General features: G+C 39.4%; 1 pseudogene; it reads left to right on the top strand.

Moving 5' to 3' along the window:
• Window positions 1-3426: 3426 nt before the first annotated feature.
• The window catches only part of LOC127629699 (cell adhesion molecule 2-like), an 83054-nt pseudogene continuing 64700 nt past the window's right edge, over window positions 3427-21780 (top strand).

Here is a 21780-nt window from a genome sequence, read left to right as displayed (position 1 = left end):
TGCATGTTAAACTAGTAACACTCATTCTATGAGACTAGGTTGTTATTTGATGAATTACTGCTAATATGATTGATAGAAAAAGTACATCTCTTATATCTCTCAGTAAATTAATTTGCTGGTAATAGCACAATGTAAATTGTAAAATACCACACGCAAAAGTGGCACAACTGTTTAGTGCATTAGCCTCACATTTTGGTCAGTGCAAACCCTGTTCATCATTGTTTCAAGTGAACCTGTGTAATCTGGAGTGCATTAACTTTTACCTTGCATAGTTTTATTGATGATTTTCGTGTTCATGGTGGCATTTGTCTAATTTCTAACAAGGGACAAATTAATTTGCACCACAATACTGGCATTTCAATAGTTGATAAGCTATTTACTTTACTTTTTAGATTGGGTTATTTGGAAAAGTTCCACTGGAAAAAGTCCTAAACAATTTGGGAGTGACAGAAGAATGAATTATGATGACATAATCTTCAGTTTAAAGCAAATGATTTGCGAAAGGTGTGGTTTGATTTTTTTATTAACACCTTAGAAATACACCTTTTTAACTGCAATAATTGTGAAATGTAATGATTAAAGATACATATTGTTGTTTTTAAAATAAACTAAATCAGTTAAAAAAATAAACCCATCAGTTTGAATGGCCAAGACACATCTGCATCAGTGATAGTTAGCTTTAAACTGAATTGAACTTAGCATTAGTGTCATTTTGAATTGCTTAAACCTCTCTCTGACTTGTTGATTAACTTGAGGCTGCTTTGTAGGAAGCAGCAAAAGACATAGTAAGCTTCAATGTGCCCCCTAATATATCAGTCTTCCCCGAGAAAAGCTTAGAGACTCAAAAATGGAGCATCCCTAGAGAAACAGCCAGCTCAGCGTTCACTCTACATGTGCTTTCCAATGTAACTAATAATTCGCCATTGTACGTGAAAGGGTGGCCTGAAAAATTACACCAGCCCTTCCTCTCCAGGGATACGACTAGACCCTTCGATCCTATTGTAGACAACCACAACAAAAGGGCCTCCAGTCCTAATTAACTATATTCATCTTCAGCCCACACTGCAAGACTCAAATAGGCCACGGTTACTTTCATAGTCAGCCAATTAATTAAAATATGTAATGTTGCTACATTTTCAGTGATTAATAATTAGGTTTCCATCTTCTTTCTGTGGACGTCTATGTCCCTATTGTTCCAACTCTCTCTTTTCTGTCCTTGTGGGTGTGATTTGGACATTGAAATGTAGGCCTACTTAATTCTCAAATTCTCAAAAATAACATTTCTGGTCAGGCCTAACATCATTAGCAAGTGAAAAATTCCAATGTGTTCTCATAAGTATTTGTATGTTTTTTGTATGTAAAGTGTAGTTCTACTTTTAAAGACCAAAACATACTCTACACAAGTATTTGATTGCAGATGCTTCTAGCAATGCAAGCTCGATGTTGTGGATTGGTATTAGGGGTGCCTGTTATCTGAAGCCATTATCTGAATCTGTGGATTTGGATGCTGAAGTTATTCATTATGGAAGGCAGAAGGAAAACAAAAGGCAATTTGCTATCAACTACAATATTCCGTCCACTTTCCAACATATATGAAAAATCCAGGGCACTAGCCGTTACATTGTAGCTACCAAGCAGGGTTGTTAGTGAAGGTTTAGAATGGCATTTTTAATTACTTTTAACATTTTAATCTTAATCTTCTTCTTAACCCATTATTTGATAGAACTGACATAGATTAATACATTTGATATAATTGGATAAGAAATGCAAATTAACCATATTTATTTTAAAAATGATAACTGAATGCCACTAGCAGAAATTAAACATGGTACATAGTGAGGTCACATGACAACAATATAGTATATAAATTATTTTAACTAGGCTTGCTTGCTTCCATATTTAGGCATATTTATTCTTTGTGTTTTTGTATCTCCTTTGTTACTGACACTCTTTTGTTTCTAGGTGCTTATAACAGTTAAAGGATGGGCAAGGAGTAGGAGGGAACTGTCTGAACAGTCAACATAAAATTCAATGTAAAACTCAAAATAAAACAAACATAAACAAACATGTGTCTTTCTCAAACTGGTGTCTCCGGCTCCCCTTTATCTCGCTCTCCCGCTGATCATCTGATTCAGATCTCCCTCAAGGCCTTTCTTTGTTTTTATGCCTGTATGTTACAATACTTGTTACACTGAACTAACCGGTGCCACGTTTATAAGCCACAAAATTTACTGTAGCTATTTATGTAAAGTTTTTCTGTTATCTTTTGGAACACCACTGATCCACTTCAAGTCATTTTCCCTATTCCAGTCTTTGCAGTATTTTATCCCATATTTGATCTATTCATAGGCTATTATTGATGTTTATTACTTCTGTTTCTCAACCCATATGTTCTGCAACTTTCCGATGTCGACATGACTCCCTCGACCTATGCATATCAAGAGACATTTGTCTTTACATTGTAAAGTTTCGCACAGAAGCAGCCAGATATATGTATTTACACATAAATCACAATCGCAGGAAACAGTCATGCTCTCAAATGTTATATTAGTGTAAAATATTGCTGATTGATTCTGGTCCACATCTGACAGTGCACTAAGTGCAATTTTGTTTTTAAATTGGCCTAAATTGTTGTGAAATCGAAACTCTGGGAACACTGCACACACGCTGCTCTTGGGGAAGAGAGAGCGAGAGGACAAGTGTGCAGCGTGCGTTTGTGTAGTGTTTAGAAAAACATTGTTCCCTATCTGTCACTCACTCGACGTTGTGTCGATGTAGTGACATGAGGGGTCGCTCTTGGGAGCCACAAACACATCTGATCTTTGAGAAAAGGCCAATGGGAATTGGCGAGTGGAATTTGCATGCCACTCCCTGGACATATGGGTATAAAAGGAGCTGGCTCGCAACCACTCATTCCGATTTTTTCTTCGGAGCCGAGCAATTGATTCATTGACTTCCACTGCCGTTCCATTCACCTATGTATGCTGTTGGATTTATGGAGCATTTCAGCGGTTTCTCCCCCTTGTGCATGGATTGAGTGCAGAGAACGCCCCTGGGTGCTTCGACAGCTTAAAAAAGAGAAGTATTCTAAAAGAGTAATTTTCATCTAAAATAGTGGCACTGATGGAGAGCGTTTTTTTTAAAGCTGCCTTTCCATCTGTGTATAGTTTCTGGTTGAGGTCGCTACCTCTCTGCCTCAAACGAACACTATCACTGTCTCATCTGCATTGGCCGTGCCCATGCTGATACAGCATTCGGGGATGACTTATGCTCTCATTGCGAGAACATGAACATGGCAACATTGCAGTCACGGCTTTCCTTCTTCAGCGGGAAAGCCATTCCAGCCGCTCCCCGCCCGACCCTTCTACCCTAGGGTATGAGGACGTGTCGGATAGCACTGGGGACGATTTGGGGACCCCAATGGAAATGATTCTGCTGGATTATCCCCCACGGACCTCCCATTCCCAAGGAAGCTGGTTTGCCCCGGTCAAGTTCTGGGATGAGACAGGTGGCACGCCCCAAGGTGAGTTTAATGTCTCATTCGGGGCTCGGGAACAGGATGAGCTCTCGATCGCAGCATCAGAAAGCGGGCTGATCCAGTTGGGCTGAAAACGCTGCCACCTGACGGAATCGCCAGAGACTCCCGTCCAGGGCCTGTAAGTCCACGTCATCCCTGGCAACCACCCTGCATGCCATGGCCCTCCTGCAAGAGCACCAGACCAAGACACTGAGATAACTGCACAAGGGTAGTCCTGACCCGGTACTGATGCAGGAGCTACACTCAGTGACTGATCTCACCCTCCAGGCAACGAACGTCATGGCGCAGGCTCTCAGGCAGGCGATGTCCACCTTGGTGGTCCAGGAGTGCCACCTGTGGCTGAACCTGGTCAAGATTAAGGAGGCCGACAAGGTGCATTTCCTTGATGCCCCATCTCCCAGGCTGGCCTATTCGGTGACACCGTCAAGGACTTTGCCCAGAAGTTCTCGGCGGTCAAGAAGCAGATGGAGGCTAATCAACACATCCTGCCCCAGCACATCCTGCCCCAGCACAGATCAAGGTCCTGCTCCCCGTCTGCTCTGCCTCAACACAGGCCGACAGCTCGGCCCTGACGTAGAGCTCCCCATAGGAAGCTGACGCCCCCATCCCACAGTCTGGCACCAAGAACCCTAGCGACTAGCACCCACCAGACTTTCCCCTCCTGGAGGGGAAGACGTGCTCTTTTTTCCTCCATGCGAGTTCACAAGACTGTGAACCCTGGATGTCCTTCCTCCTTAGCCCTGTGGCAGGCGAATTCTGTAGAGAAATTCGATGCTGGCCCAGTACGTGCGCTAGTATGCCCTGTATCTGGGGTAGGTGCTCCACGTGTGCTGGTTGCCTGTGAGCAACCCCATGTGATGTATTTTCTGAGATACAGTTTACCCATTGGTTAACCCGCGTCTTACTTGGTCAGAGCTCCCTCTGCCACCAGTCGCCGTGTTTGTAGAGCTCTGTCCCCTTTGGGTAGGACCTATCACGGGGACTTCCTCCACATGTGATACTGCCGTTCACGTAGTTCCGCATATTACCTACCCTTCGGGCAAGGTGTGTTCTCCACTGTTTCTTTCCCCTTATCTTTCCTCGATGCGACAAATGGCCCCAGCTGTATGATTTTCCATTTTTTGGGGAGAGGCCTGTCCCCACTATGAGCAATCGTCTTGTCCCCAGGGTGCGGGGGACTGTACGATGCACGTGGGGCTTTGCGGGAGGTTACGTTGGCGACGGGTGGATTTTCTACGAGGCACGCAGTGCAAAAAATTTATGAGTGAATGAGTGGTTGTGAGCCAGCTCCTTTTATACCTGTATGTCTGGGTTAGTGGGATGCAAATTCCACATACCAATTCCCATTGGCCTTTCCTCAAAGATCAGAGGTTTGGGGCTACCAAGAGCGACCCATAGTTTCACTACATTGACACAATGTCTCGTTCCCTCCATCAGGGAACAGAGGTTACGACAGTAACAAGACGTTTTTCACTTTGTTGAAAATATTTTTTTTTCTGCCTGATTTTTTGGTCATTATGAGAGTAGTATTCTAAAGTATTCTAACAAAATGTTGTAAAGTATCTGTAACTTCATTTTAACTGTATAACTGTATTCTGCTTCCAGAACTAAGGAATTCCAATCAAATTGTAAATCAACTTATAAACCTTTAAAGACCTACCATGAGCTCCGAGGTTGTTCATTGATGGTAGAGATCAGTGTGTGGTATTTCCACTTTATTGTTTAAAAATAATTCCTAGTGAACAACTGCACTACCCATGGTCCAGCAGAGAATGATCCACAATCAGAGAACTGTGGCCAACAAAGCCCACCAAACAAATCCAGCAGCATCCACCCACTTCCATGACCCACTGTAAATTATACAATCCAGTTGGCCTCCCTTCACCCTCAAACAAAATACTGTATATACTATATATGTCTGATTATTTAGCAATGAACTTAAAATCAATAGGTATTCATCTTTCCATCATCATTTATCCAAATTACTTTTTTCTCAATTCTACATGGTATTGTGGTACGTGCCCTTGTGAAAACTACAAGAGCAACTACACAGTCCTTTTGTCTTTTTGTCAGATTTTCAAAACTTTTTTGCCTGAAATCACACGGAGCTGGTTGGTTTGGTTCATGGCTTAGAATTCTTTTTTGAAGGATTTTATGAAAAGCCTGTGGAAAAAATTACTGGGAAAAATACTTCCGGAACACAAACGGCTGAAAAAGTGGGCTGGCACTGTTTAACTTGGTTGCTTATTTTTTTCTTCTGAATACATAATGCCATTACATGTATTCTGTTACAGCCCAACACTGAAAAAAAGAATAAGAATGAGATCGCCCTTAAAATATGGCAAGGTACTTAAACAGATACATTTCTGTTGAAAACATATGCATAGATTACAGTATCTTTAAAAGGAAATACGATTTTATATATATTTTTTATAAACCAATAAATTAGGAGGTTTTCAGTACTTTTAGACCTTTTGATAATCTTTTACTTGTGTGTGTCTGTGTACACCCGTGTATGTGTATTAATACCAAAATGAAGCCATGCATGAAAGCTAATTCATCCACTCTCTCATTACCTCAGCATGGGGGCTTTTTCACAAGTAATGAATTTTAATTTTCTCATGCCCAGCAAAGGTTGACAGACATACCAATCACATAGCATTCAAAATGATATTACCTCTTGCATTAGTTCTCATTTAATCTCCTGCCAGTTTAAAGCCATAGAATCGCAGTGAAAAGGGAATTTATCAGATAAGCTTGCCATTCATTCCTAAGGCACTAATCATAAGTGCACAGGGGAAAATAAATAAAAAAATAACAGAAAAAAATCTCTTGACTTGTGTTTTCAGTGGCTGTCTTTAGATCTATAAGGAATACATACAGTACCAGTGGTATGAGTGTGGGGCAGGACTATCTGTTTATCCAACCAATGGCAGAAGAGGTAAGTATTCAGGGAATCTGCCTGAAAACAGTCCTAATTTTAGCAATTCTGTTTGGTGATGCAAGTGTAACAGAAATTACATCGAGTTGATGTTTAGACGATATATAAATGAGAAATCAATTAATTTTCCTGTATTATGAAAGAGCAATTTCTGAGCAATATTGTGTTCCTCTGGCTTACTGAGAATTACAATGCAGTGGCGGGAGCGAGAATCACCCAGAGCTGTGCTGTTGATTCCTGTACTGGATCATTTGTGCAAATGCTGCTGCTGGCTTTAATACAGAAGATGAGAATGGGAGGGTGTTATTGGCGTGTAATGAATTGAGATGGTTGTTCCTCTGGCTGTTTTGTGGTTATGTGTTAGCTTTCGGTGGCACCCATGGCTTACAGTGAATTCTACAGTGGTGTGCTTGGCTGCGTTTTGGTCATTCATCAAAGAGTGAATTCCATTATGTGGTGCAGTCAGCTGAAACAGAAAAAAGCTTTTTTGGATGTGTAGTTCATTTATTGCTGCTTCCTGTTGCACTTAACCAAAGGTGTTTGCGTATGACTTTTCAACGCTTTAAATCCCTACTAATTCACTCTTGATGTTTATTTAATTGTTAAGAATAGAATGTTTTATGTAAATATTTGTATGTAAATGTAGTCCAGATTTAGTGATTGCATGTTGATTTAGTGGGTTTTTTTTCCCCCTGACTGTTAATCTTATACCTTGTTCATTTAAATCAAAGCAAAAATCGATGTTAAAGTAAGGCTAACAATATAAGTGAATGGGGCCAGTCCATAAACATTAAAATGCACACTGTTACAAATGTATAGCCACAAAATAAAATCACTCACTAACCTTATCTTTGTCAAATTAACAGCTGTCAATCAATTAAAATGTTCAACTGAATTAATTACATAATGTGCCAAATAATTAATTGAATTAATTGCATAAAATTAACATTTACTGAGAAAGGCCCCAAATAAAGATAATTTATTACATAATGATTTATTTGATTATTAATATAATATATAATTTATATTTAACGTATATTATACAGTATTTCAAATACATAACCCTGTTATTGGCCAACTACCGTCTGCTCTATTTTTATTTGTTGGTCTATGTACTCATGCATAAGATGGACACTTTTGGAGTGTCTCACTTTGGTTAGATCACATCTCATTTGTTTCTAGTCATAAACGCTTTTTAGGATGCTTTGCCAAGTTAAATGTAGTTTGAATCTTTGAAAAATGCATTTGTGTATGTGCGTGTGTGTGTGTGTGTGTGTGTGTGTGTGGTAGTCATCATTATACCACAAATACTGTTGAGTGAGCTTATCCTGTATGGAACCTGGCATTTTTTTCTAACAAGGTCCCATAGACGGTGCTTTTGGATCATCTCACTTTGGGTCACATAATAAACACAGCGGTTTTAATTTTAGGTGTTTAAAGGAATTATTTAACCCCAAAAAGGCTCACATCGTTTACATACCCTCATGCCATTATTGGATTGCTTCAGAAGACATGGATTAAACCACTGGTGGTTTATGGATTAATTTGATGGTACCATTATGTGTATAATTTTTTTTTTTTATTTAGCTTCGAAGTTCTGGCCAACATTCACTTGCATTGTATGGACATATTCTTCTAAAAGTCTTCATTTGTGTTCAGCGGAAGGGAGAAAGTGAAACACATCTGGGATGGCATGAGTAAATGATGAGTGAATTTTCATTTATTGGTGAACTATTCCTTTAGGTTAAATTTTGTATTTTTTTCAACGTGTTATTTAATGTATTAAGTCTACAGACCTAGAAATGTACTCATTTGTGACTTTAGCTCCTCTAACTGCTTTCACAGCTACAATAACACAAAAGGCCTTTTAGGCAGTATTACCATAAATTTATGCTGAAGCTTTGCCCTGTTGTATTTAAGGGCCAAATGGAGCAAATAGCTGATCTGGGATTTACTGTAAGTGGTTTGGGGTAAAATGAGAAACGTAAGCTGCTGACCCATCGTCCACCTGTACAGTACAGCAGCCAGGACTCTGCTCTCTCTGGGACAATCACTGAACAGCCTTGATACGAGCATCTGCAGTTTGCCTTTTTAGTCTGGGCATGGAAGGTGCATTAAAAACAGTTCAAAGAGATTTGAGGAGGAAGCCATCTAGACAATGAAGAGAATGCTAAACAAGATTTGGCTCATGTTACAGATTCTTTTCTGAATGCAGGGATCAAATTGTGGTTTTATATAACTGGGAAATTGATTATTCATTGATATGATGGTAGTAGAGTTTCACTGAGAGATATTTATAGCATTGTCAAATGATTTGAATCTATTTCTGTATCTTATAAACTTATACTAAAGGAAGCTAACGTATCATTATTATGTTTCAAATGGTACTTTTCACTTGAATCTTTTCAATTCGCTGAAACTTACTGCAAATTTGCTACTGATTATTTTCACATTCAAATGAACTTTGCTGCAAACTTGCTGCAAATTGTCCATTGTTGCCAAATGTTTGCTTCACCACTACCGGTGAAGAGCTAGAAACTTCTGGCAAACATTTGCGGCGAATCACAAGCTCATTTGCATGTGAAAATAATGAGTGTCAAATCTGCAGCTAATTTGTGGCCAGACTGGTTCGAGCTGACAGAAAGACTACGGTAACTCAGAAGACCACATCAGGCACTTTATTAGGACCATAGTGTTCAGTGATTGTATACAGTATGTATAAGATAACACACTGTATACAAAAGAATGTTTAGAAGACATCGTTCAATTCCAACAGCTCTTGGTGAGCGAAATAGCCTAACCTTTATTAGCACATTTACTTTTCAGGCATAACACAGAGCACAAAGTGCATATATAGGTTATGTTAAAGTTGCAGTCTAATAGCATTCAGGCCTTTTTTCAGCTAAAGAACGTTTTACAACCTCTCGCCAAATTCACAGTATGATCATTCAAGAACATTTATAGTAAACCGATTGGGAACAATCTCAATACTTAATATAACAGCTGTAGAAAGGAGGTCATGCCTTTAAATAAAAAGAGCCAATTTTCATGAGATTGCTAATTCAAAGCACAATTTTGATGCCAGTGCAAGTGGGCGTGGGTGGAAGTGTTTGTGCTATCTGTGGGTGTATGAGTGCAAACTGTAGGTGCAGTGTATGTTAATGAAGTGGCGAAAAGCACAATTTACTGAGAAATAGGTAGTTGAGTTAAGACATTTCAAAAGGGTGTCTGTTTGCTGTGCAGTCTAAACTTAGTTCCTGCATTTGCAGATTGGAGATTCCAGCAGCAGGTGGTAATAAAGTTGTCCAAACTCTGAAAACAAATTATGTCCATGACGATCTCTGTTGTAGCTGTTTTAGGAAACAAATATTTATGAGATTCGTTGAACTATCTTTAGTTCATGGTTTATATTTACAATTGTATTTAGAATCTAATTTGTATTGGTATTTTTCCACCTGTTGTCATAGTGATTTTTAAGGCACTGCAAAAGGGGCCAGAGGAAGGAGTTGGAGAGACTAAAATGTCTTGATTTGGTATGATTTTGTTGACCACTTTGTTCTTTTGATTATATTTTCATTTAGTTTGAAGTGTAATTTGAACTGAGAAATATCTTTGGTTTAAGTTTTTCGTGTTTCAATAAATTTATTACATTTTCGTTAGAACTGAAGCCATGATTTTTGTGTCAGTAGATAAAAATGATTAATCTTACTTACATTCTCTATAGTGTTATGGGGTGTAAATCCAAATCCTGATGAGAACCACATTTCCCATTTGTATAAAAGAAGCGTGTCACTTTCATAGAAATCTGCTTGGCGTTCAACATTATGTTAATGCACATAAAAATTTAAGTCCATATTAATATTCTTCTTATTCCTTGCGTACAGTCCATTTACACTACCAACTTCTTATGAATGTGCTGTCTTTGTATATATAACTGGTGCGTGATAGGGAATGGACTATATAACAGGACGCAGATGGTGCCAGAGAAGAATCTCAGAATTAAATTGAACATGACCCCTAGACTTAGCGCATGATTGCACGAAAATACCAACATTTCCTGGCCATGCCCATTGACTTTGCGTGTATGACTTATGGTTTGGCGCAGCGCGGCGGCACGCAATCCTTGCAAATAGTTTAAGAGATTTCACTCTTTCCCCATTCAAGAGGATTTGTACTTGCCTGACAGGAAATATGCTGCCAAGTAAACTGACTTGCTCCAATAAGAACTGTGTTTACAACTGCTACTTTCTCACTTGCTATGCTATTTGCAAAACTACATTTCTGTGTTGACTGTAGCTTAGAATTTTCCAAATATGAAAGAAAAAGAAACTCATAATCATAATCAAATGGCTAAACCAATTGTCCTCAACAACTTCCTCAAAGATGATATCTTTCTGACAATCACATCAGCACCCTGTCACTTAGGATGACAATTTTATATCTCATAAACAAACGACTTCAGGAAAAGGCTGTTTGGAAACACAATTACAAAAATGTTAGACTGTTAGACACCGTGTTGTATTAGCTAAAATGCTTCATAAAATGTTCTCTCCTTTGCAATGCATTTTCAAAATCTCTTTAATAATCAATATAAGCACTGAAATGAATAAACTAGAACAAGAGATTTAAAGGAATTAACCAATAAATGTAAAATATGACTGTAACAATATAAGGACAGGCAAGGATGAACAGTAAACATAAACTTTATGGTTAAAATGGTAAACTTAAAACCAACATAAACAATCGTACAGTGCAGCCATGTGCGTCTCCGGATGCTCCTTTATCTCACTCTCCCACTGATCAACTAAATCAGTGGCAGCCATATTCCATCATGGCCCGGCCACACCCTCCTCCTCATCACATTCCTCCCCCGCCCGATTCAGACTGGGGTGCCTTTGGTCTGACTAACTCGCACCCACCCCCACATCTCTGGGGGGGGGGGGGGGGATGCTGCTCTTCTGGCCATTCTGTCAGCCGGTGGCTCACCCTGTCTCCTGTGAACCTGGGGGGAGAGTGCAGAGGATGCGTGGGGAAAGGGAAAGGGTGAGTAGAGACACAGAAAGAGAGAGAGGAGAGAGAGAAGTACTTGCTTGCCGGTCCTCAACCGCTTCTCTTCCCCTGGCAGACGGAACCGCTCCACCCCTTCTCGGCAGACTGCCGTGGTACCTCCAGCCTTATGCTCTGGAACCCCTCCATCCCCAGGAAAACGGCTGGGGCTGCTTCCCTGTCAGATGTCAGCGGTGAGGACACCGCGACAGCACATCCCTCCTCCCTCACGGGTTTCGGCACCACTGTAACAATATAAGGACCTCCATCATGGCCTGGCAATGCCTTCCTCCTCTTCAAACTGACATCATTATTCTACAGCCTCAATGTCAGAATATAAGCTACAGGTGAAAGTAAAGTAAATAAGACTACAAGTATTACTATTGTATAATACAAATCCTCAAAGTAATAATAATACCCTGTCATATTATAATGACAAACTGGACAACAATTAAAAATTGTTGAGTTGTAATATTGATAAATAACAACTGAATTCCAAAATGATACTGCATGAAGTGTGAGGTTATGCACACCCTGTTCACAAAAAAAGTGATGGCCTCCATCTGCTTCTTAACCATCAAGAACTGATGGACGAAGTCCTCGACAGTGTTGCCAAAGAGCCCCCCTGGGGAGATGGGCGCATCTAGAAAACGGACCTTCACAATGCTTGCCAACCCAGCCGTCTCAGTTTCAAACCAGGATGGATCGGATCAGAAGCAGCCGCAGTGACTCTCTGCTTCACGAAGAAGGAAGAGAGCCGCGACCACAACATTCTCATGGGCATGTTCTCACAGGGACAACATGACACCTCCACAAAAGCTGCCTCAGTGTGCTGGTGACGCAAGCACTCAAGACAGATTTCATGGCCATCCAGTGGGGTGAGAGAACAGCCACACCCAGTAGCACAAAGGCAAACGGACATCTTTAAAAAGATGGCAATCGTTTGTGCAAGCTCTTTTAGAGAAAATATACTCTTTTGTATATACTCTTTGTTTACACCTATGGACTCACAAGGAAGCACAACCCTCAACCGTGCAAGGGTGACCATTGATACACGCCGTAATTCCAGCAGCAAATAACAAGGTGATGAACACATATATGCGCTCGGCTCTGAAGAATAAGTCTGAATAAATGGCCATCTCCTTTTATACCACTCGCCGATTTTCATTGGCCTTTTCTGAATAAAGCAAAGGTCAGTGGGGCTCTTAAGAACAAACACCTAGTGTCACTACATCGACACAACTTCAAGTAAGTGGCAGACGGGGAACAGCAAGTTCTTGCATGAACAAGTTCTTCACATGAACAAACTTCACAGAATGTCAACGTGATGCCTTTTGTGTTCTGCAGAAGAATGTCATTAAAGTATGGAACAACATGAGGGTGAGCGAATATAAAAACTTTTGCCTGAATTATTTAAGCATTATGGTCTGTTCTTTTTCACCCAAGTAACAAGACACCATTAAACCCAATGTCTTCCCTGACCTTCAGTTTAATTCGTTCTTTCTCTTCATCTAATCACCTTATTTATCAGCCTGGATGAGTATTTAACATTCACACTCAGTGTCTGTATCTATCTCACACCTCACATGCTCATGTGGATCTGAACTAATGAAGGAGGCAGCCAACACCACAGTCGGTACAACACATCCGTAGCATGTGGGCCTTGAATTAGACAGATCCCAATGTCACCTTCATGAGAAAACAGCTGTGTCTGGCACTTTTGGGAAACATACATGGTGATCCCTGACTGGCACGAGACAGAGTATTAGCTTGTGAATAATTTTTTGCATGAACATGCTGATATACGAGTCACTTTACATTTCCTGTGATTTAGCCAAATATAACTGCATATATTTTGCATCTAAAATCATAGTTGTGTGTTTCTTAAACTTTGGGAACTTTTTGCTCTGTGGACATCTAGAAAGCAAAGTCTTGTTAAAACATTTTTAAAAATGTGTGTGTGTGTGTGTGTGTGTGCGTGTGTGTGTGTGTGTGTTTACTTACAACGTCCAAAATGCATCACAGAATATTTATGCTTTCAAATATTGTACATAAGAACTAATTGCACATGCAAACACAACAATGACTAAAGGTTTGGTAGAATGCAGACATGATTTAATGAGATTTCACAGAATGTGTTTCATTCTGTGTCATTTGAGTCATCATTGAATCTGTGTCATGTACTTGAGCCCATCTCCTGGTGGCCATATATAATTAGAGTGATTGATCACATGACTCCCTGCCCAAATATGGAGGCCTATCACCGCTGGTTCAAGCAATCTGAATTCAGTCCGATTGGTTTGGCATTCCATGACGCTACAGCAAGTCATCTGATCCAGGAAAGTGAACTTGTATGTAGCCAGATAGCAAGATGCCAGATGCTGTGTGCACATTGTGCTTCGTGTGTTATCAAATGGTAAATGGTAAATAGTCTGCACTTATATATAGAGGCTACCAAAGCGCTTTACACTGTGTCTCGTTCACCCACTCACACTCACACACCAATGCCGGCAGATCTGCCATGCAAGGCACTAGCCTGCCATTGGGAGAAACCTGGGGTTCAGTGTCTTGCCCAAGGACACTTCGGCATGTGGAGTCATGTGAGCCAGGAATCAAACCACAAACCCTGCGATTAGTGGCCGACCCGCTCTACCACCTGAGCCACAGCCACCCAAATGATCAAATGATCTATGCATCCAATTACTTAATGTGTGTGTCATTTTAAAGATAATCTAATAATGGTATGTGATATTTTATGTTCTGTTTATTTTTTGTTTAGTTATAAACGAAAACGTGGCAAATGAGCAGCACCTGTTCACAGGACAGATGTATTTCAAAGAAGCTATATTTTTGTCTGAGTAAAACAAATAGGCTGGTTATATTCTATTTGAGAGCTTTCCAACAACATATGAAACAAAGATATTTCATGAGTTTGATGTTTTTACTGATTACAAGAAAATGTACAGTGCATTTCTTTTTTTTATTTTATAAAATCCATACTTAAAGGGTTAAGGATGTTTAGATATATTTACTAAAAGACAAGACAAACATACACATTAAGAATATAACTTTTTTTTTTTTTTTTTTTTTTTTATAGTGCCACAGAGTGAAAATTTTTTCCAATTTGGTGGGAAATCCCAAACGAATGGCTCACTTATATTTGATTCTACTAAAATGGTATTGGAGAAAGTATTTTGACTTAAAAAAAATTACACACTTCAGCTTTCATTTTTGCCTTACAAGACCACCTGTGATAATGGTATAAAAGGCCATTTTTTTCTGACATCAAATGTGCCTTAAAGAAGAGAAAGAAAGGGTTGAGATGCAGCCGGAATGCAATTAAGAGACAATGTGGAATAAGACCAAGCAGAATCCACTGAGGCCAGGTGATTAGGCCTGGCTTGAATGTCCCCTATGCCCCTTACACATACACACATTTGCTCTGCCCCCCTTTTCCCAGACAAGACACGAGGCGGTCACTAACTCGGATCGAAGGCCCGCCATAGTCAGGATTATGTGTCAATTTGCCACCCAGCTGCAGTGGCGGTGTCTCACTTGCCGAACATGACTAGCCCTAATTAGGCCATGCTACCAATTATGGCTGATCCCGAGTCAGAATGAACAGAGAAAGAGAAAAAAAAAATTACGACTTTGTTTCTGTGTGCTTTCTTTACTCATACATTGTCCTTCATAAATGTGTGTGATACTCATTTGTAACAGTTTTAACATGATCATCTATTATACTGTATGTAGTCTTTAGAAGGATCAATAAAATGTGTTTTAATTGTTTTTGAATCATAATAACATAGCGATGAGTAACGGTTTACTTGAGTTTATTATGTTGTAAGTCTATACATTTTTTAATGGTTACAACAAAATTAATATGGTAACACTTTACATTAATCTTCCATTTGATAAGGGTTTACAAACGGGTTCATTAATGTGAATCAAATTAAAGTAATTTACAAATGCTTTATAAATAATTTATATGAGGTTATAACAAAATGAATAAAAATGGTGACTTTCACAGAATACTTGCGAAATAGTATTTTAACTTAAGTACATAGGTTTGTAATGTTAGCTTGCACACATTCATATGTGTCTACTTTACATTAATGTCGAAAAAGTGTCATTAAGCATTTATAACGTGAGGTAACGGCTCATTTGGCAAGTCTTGTATGAAAGTCGCCCTTTTTGTTCATGTAGTTAAAACCGTATATCAATGATTTGTAATGCATTTGTAAATTAGATATTGGTCACTTTATATATAAAACCCCTTTATGAACCCTTAACAAAGGGAACATTAATGTAAAATGCTACTATAAAGAAAATAAAGTAAACAAATATCTATTAAAACATAATTTTATTAAGTAGTGCCATCCTTCCTTCAGAAGATATAGTCCCTGAAATGTACACCAAAGTTAATAGTTGGGCTCTATTAATCCAAAATTAACATTTGCTATAATAAAAATAAAAATGCACTATAATGAGTAAATTATATCTTTTAGGCCTGCAGTACCCTACCTATCTGGAACTATCAATTGTATATTTTTGTTAAAAATTACACATTTAATTGTATATATTTAGTCAATATATTTTCACCATACACGTCCGTCACACAACCAGACTAGATTCACAAGTAGTACCTAAATGCTTTCTCTCCTCCTCTGTCCCCTTGCCTTCCTCCCACCCTCCTTTCTTGTATAGCTGTGGTTTGTTTATATACATGTCTCTCTCTCTGTCTGTCTCTCTGCAGGTAGCCAGGCTCAGTTCCCCATCACCCAGAATGTGACAGTGGTGGAGGGCAGCACGGCCAACATGACCTGTCGAGTAGATTATAATGATAACACCTCCCTCCAGTGGTCAAACCCAGCACAACAAACCCTGTTCTTTGGGGACAAGAAAGGTAAGTGTGAGTGCCAAGATGTGCAGTAAATCAGTCTGGTGCGGAGAGCTTGCAGTAGGACCAGAGTGGGTTACTGGGTTGGGTCGAGAGAAAATGTGCTGTGTATGGATGTGTTGTGGAATAGGATGGGCAATGACTAATAAACATCCATGTATCTCTCTGGCTCTCCCTCTCTCTCAGACGAGCACAAACAGTCCAATCAATTCTTCAATTCATATCATACACATCAGCACAGCAATAACAAAAGCAATTTAGCAGCATTAATGGCTCCCTAGTGGTGAAGGATGAAGTGTTTCATTTCAAGTCAATGGTGACACTCAACAAATAACAGTTTATTTACAAATGACTTTATGGGTGTGTTTATACCCCACAGCAAAGTGCTCAATTCTGATTTTCTGTTCAAATAAAAAAATTTTTAATGTTGTTTATGTGACCTTAACTGGCTTGTATTGTTAAAAAACCTTACCTTTACCTATCCTATTTATTATAATTTAAGAATTTCTTGATTATATAACTATACTGTAATGGGTAAAAGATGGGCAAGGAGGAGGCGGGAACTGGCTGAGCAGTCAGCAAAACTTTTAATGACGTAAATTAACTTAAACAAACATAAAAACATACAGCGGCCTCGTGCGTCTCTCTCTTTCTCTGTCTCTCTCGTACTGTCCTCCCTGGCTCCTCTTTATCCCTCTCCTGTGATTTGGCTGATTCAGCACCGGGCGTCAATCATCACAGCCCGGCTACGCCCTCCTCGTCACACTCTTCTGCCGATTCAGGTCGGGGAGACCTGTGGCATGACGTACTCCCCTCCGCCTCTCTGGGGCCCTGGGAGAGGGAGAGGGGAGATGGAAAGAGCGAGGGCGAGAGAGAGAGAGAGAGAGAGAGAGATCCTTAGCCACTCCTCCGCCCTCTGGCAGACGACAGCGGTTCCTTCGACTCCCGGCAGCCGGCAGCGACTCCTCTGTCACCTGGCGGACGGCAGCGGTGAGGACTCCATGACAGTGCATCCCTCCTAACTGTCGGTTTGGTATCTGTACAGCTGGGGCTGTACTTATTGCCCCCTCCTGACTTGGAGCAAAAACATGGAAGTGGCACTTCAAGCTTGAATTGCTCAAGGTGGTTGGAAAATTCCTTATTATGGTGGCATGATTAATTGCATACATTTTTAACACATTATATTTAATCAAATTAATAGCACTAAATGAACAGATTATATAGATTAAATCAAATAATATAAGGTTCTCCCTGTAAAACTAGCATGAATTTCGACCTGACTGTTCATACTGAAGTCACATTGCAAAAGCACTGATATGTGTCTATATTTATTTCCACATATACTGTATTAATTGTCCCAGATCGGAGCAATTTTCACTGTACTCAATGCCAGCAGAGCTCCTGTTGGGCATAAGAACCAGTTCAAGGACCAATTTAAAGGGTTCTCAAAAGGATGTGGCATTGCATCAGGTGACCATGGTTATTATCGTAAACTAAAAGTAAATGTATAAATACATTTTTTGTAAACTGAAATAGAAATAAAAATAAATAAATAACATAATTGGAAAAATTAAAACTAAACTAAAATACAAATTCATGGCTCTGACACTAACTGAAATGAAATCAAAATAATCTCGAATTTAGTTTTCATTTTTTATGCGGCATGTTTTTAAACCTTTAATCCAGTCATTACCGTATCTCAAATATGCCACTAGATGGCGATAATAGACGGCCTAATACCTCACTGCATCAGCAACAGAGCGAGAGGCCTCGTTTCCCAAAAGCATCGTTAGCCTAAGTAGATCGTAAAATCCAGTTTTTGATTAATCTTTGTTTGCGGCCTGTTTCCCAAAAGCATCGTAACTTCAGTAGTACTTGGAAATGCTTGCAGATGAACGAGTACTTTGGAGTTCTCGACACAGACTTATGCAGACACTTGCAGGACAAACGTGAAATTAGATACATAATCCAAATCCAACTTGTCCAATTTCCCATGATGTTTCAGCCGTAGACAAACAAACAAATGCACCGACCAACAAACAAATGCACTGACCACGCCGTTGCAGCTAGCGCATGCACCGAATACATTACACCTGATACAATTTAAATTCCTATCCACAATATTCTCAGCAAGTCCACTGTATTTCGCAAGGTGGGTGGAATTTCCGGTTGGCTAGCGGAAGTGCGATTGGTGGGCATTTTGTGTGTCTGCTTGCTTGCGTGTCATGCGGTTAGATTCTTGCTTAATTGCTGTAAAATGTCTCAAAAATTTCAATGGCATTATTACAAACTATAAAAAGGAACAGTGTTTTCCTGAACTGTCGGTGAGTAGTGACAATGTTTTGTGATGCTAAATGAATAAATTCTACAGTGGAAGAGCATCATTATTAGATGAAACATGCACAGTAGTGAGATGTTTTATCACATTTGAAGTTTCTGTCATTTTAAATGCTGCGTTAGTACATAACATAAAGATCGTTTACGCTTAACAGAAAGTTCCGCCCACATCGCTTGTGGATTGTGGATAGCTACACTTTATGCTCATTTAATATCAGTATACATATGTTTTATTTTATTATTATTTTTAACCGACAATGATAATAATGATAATAATAAATGTGGAAAATGTTGGATGAACAGATACATTAATAAGTAAACAAATACAGTTATTTGTGGACTAGTTGGTAACAACAAAGTTGTGGCATGATTGTCACTGATCATTAGAGAGAGAAGGGAAAGAAGTAAATAACCGTGCATGAAAATCGTCCGTACGGTATATTGGCTCCTTATCCTTGTCTACTCTACCTCTCTGACACCTAAGTGCACTCTTGCCCGCACCACGCATTGTGTAGTACCGCACATGTTGTGTAGCATTAATGTTACCATTATCACTTTTGGGAGTAAAGAGCAGATCTCCCTTTGATTGGTGAACGTCCCTAAAGTGCAGCTTCCATGTGTCTCCTTATTTTGCGCTCCACAATTATCCACTAATGCTTATTGTGATTGGCAGCACCATACACAGGGCCTCTCTTCACTGATCCTGGAAGCTTTAATCTCCACCCACAGAGTACATTTTGAAAACGAAATATTAAAATGCACATCTGATGAACGAAGCAGTGATTGTGTAAAATAAATACATCGTTCTGCACAAAACAATTGCAAAACAAAACGCAATTATGTGGTGAATTAATTTGTACATTTAAGAAAATATTTTTAGGGGGGCCTGTGTAGCTCAGCGAGTATTGACGCCGACTACCACCCCTGGAGTCGCGAGTTCTTATCCAGGGCATGCTGAGTGACTCCAGCTAGGTCTCCAAAGCAACCAAATTGGCCCGGTTGCTAGGGACGGAAGAGTCACATGGGTAACCTCCTCGTGGTCGCTATAATGGGTGGTTCTCGCTCTCTGTAGGGTGCGTGGGGAGTTGCAAGTGGATGCCGAAGAGAATAGTGTGAATCTTCCACATGCGCTACGTCTCCACTGTAAACGAACGTTTGTACAATCGCTTGTAGAAAACGCTCATAACTCCTAAGATCAATCGTTATTGGGGAACGAGGCCCATATAGATAACAGTCTTTTCACTAATTCTGTCTTACCATTTCAATCTGTGATTTGTTTAACATTTAATTTGGAACTGATAAAGAGTTTGGTTTGAAGTTCAGTAGGGTTCGACATTAACTCTTGTCCGAGACAAGTGGATTTTTGAAGGTGCAAGTAAAAGAGAAAAGTACCCTGAATGTCAATAACGAAAAATTATCCTGATATATTTGTGATATATCCAAGGCATTATTACAAAGTTCTTATTCTTATACTGCTTATTTCGTTAGCGTTCTAATAATAACTGCGTGCTTTCAAGCATTCTAAAGTGCTAATTTGGAACTCAAGAAAATATTCGTATTATTAGAACAATTGAAAATGGTTGCGTTACCATGCGGAAATCACAATACAGTGGGGCTTGTCCCCATTTACTGAGGTATTGAGTTCTTACAAGTTGATTTACACTTGCAAGTCAAATTTTGGTTTTAAAAATAGGCAAAACTAAAACACATTTCTCCTGAAATTCTATTTTCTCCTAAAGTCTATTGTTTTAGAGAGATGAAGATGCATTGCTGTTTTGAAATAATAATCTCTAACCAGGATTACACACAGGTCCTAACACAGGTCCTAAACTAGCAGCATCTAAATGCCAAAGACCTGCATTGCTGCGAGACGATTCTTGGACAAACAGAAAAATGTTATTTAAATAGAAATAGCCATTTGTAACATTCTAAATGTCTTTAAATCATCTTTAAACTACATAATGTGCATTATTACTGAAACACATTCCTATTTCAAGTTTATACTCATTCACGGATGTCCAAGTATTTTGGCTATTAAGTTTACATACTGTACAAAACTAATATAACACAATATCATAGAAATAATGTATCCTCACAGTGGTTCTCAACCGGTGGGGCGCGCCCCCGGACACTCTCCCGGGGGGGCGTGAGTAGGCTACGATGGAAGGAAAAAAACTGGAAAAAAAAATGTTTGAGGCACATTTTTTTTTTATCACTAAACTACTGTCATAAAAAGTTATAGTTTTGTATATACATAACTCCTGAAGAAAAATTAAAATTTGTTTGGACTGATTTAAAAAACAAATGTTTTGAACAAATTTGATTGGTTTGTCGATAGTGAGCGCAAATGCAGGTGATAAGCGGTTTCATTAAGCGAGTCATTGAGTCGTTCATTCAAACGATTCGTTCAAACGGCCGATTCATCAAGAATGAGACAGATGTTTGTGAATGGGTCACTGAATCTTTGACTCAACTGATTCGTTCACAACACTGAATCATTCAAAACATGATTGAGTTATTGCTGTGAGATGCGCTATGGCTATGCTGTGATCTTTGTTTGGATTCATCGGATCTATTTTCGCTGCTAAAATAGACCAAAACAGTCATTATTTCGTCTAAAATGTAAGTGACTTAATATTATTAACTTGTTTGTTGAACTGTCATATGAAATCAGTGTCACATTTTCAATCGTGAGGTGATGGTATATTAAGTGATGGTCAGTTGTCAGCTCTCTTGGTCGTCAGGTCGTGTGATGTATGTTGCTGAACTGTATTCAAATGTTATAAATATAAAAACACCACATTTTGAAATTTAACTGCAGTATGTCAATTTAGTTTATTTGTGTGTGCTGCGCTCATAGACTTTAGAAAACGGCGCTCATTTGTTTGATTTCAACCTGTCTTTGCAAGGCCGCGAAACTCATATTTTGCTCCTTGCAGACAAAGTGCACGCCTTCACACAAAAACTAGACCTCTGGCATGGCCGCATCAGTCGAGGGAACTGCGACATGTTCCCCAG

Source organism: Xyrauchen texanus, chromosome 36 (genome assembly GCF_025860055.1).
Source record: "Xyrauchen texanus isolate HMW12.3.18 chromosome 36, RBS_HiC_50CHRs, whole genome shotgun sequence".
NCBI lineage: Eukaryota > Metazoa > Chordata > Actinopteri > Cypriniformes > Catostomidae > Xyrauchen > Xyrauchen texanus.
This window is presented reverse-complemented; position numbering and strand designations above follow the sequence as displayed.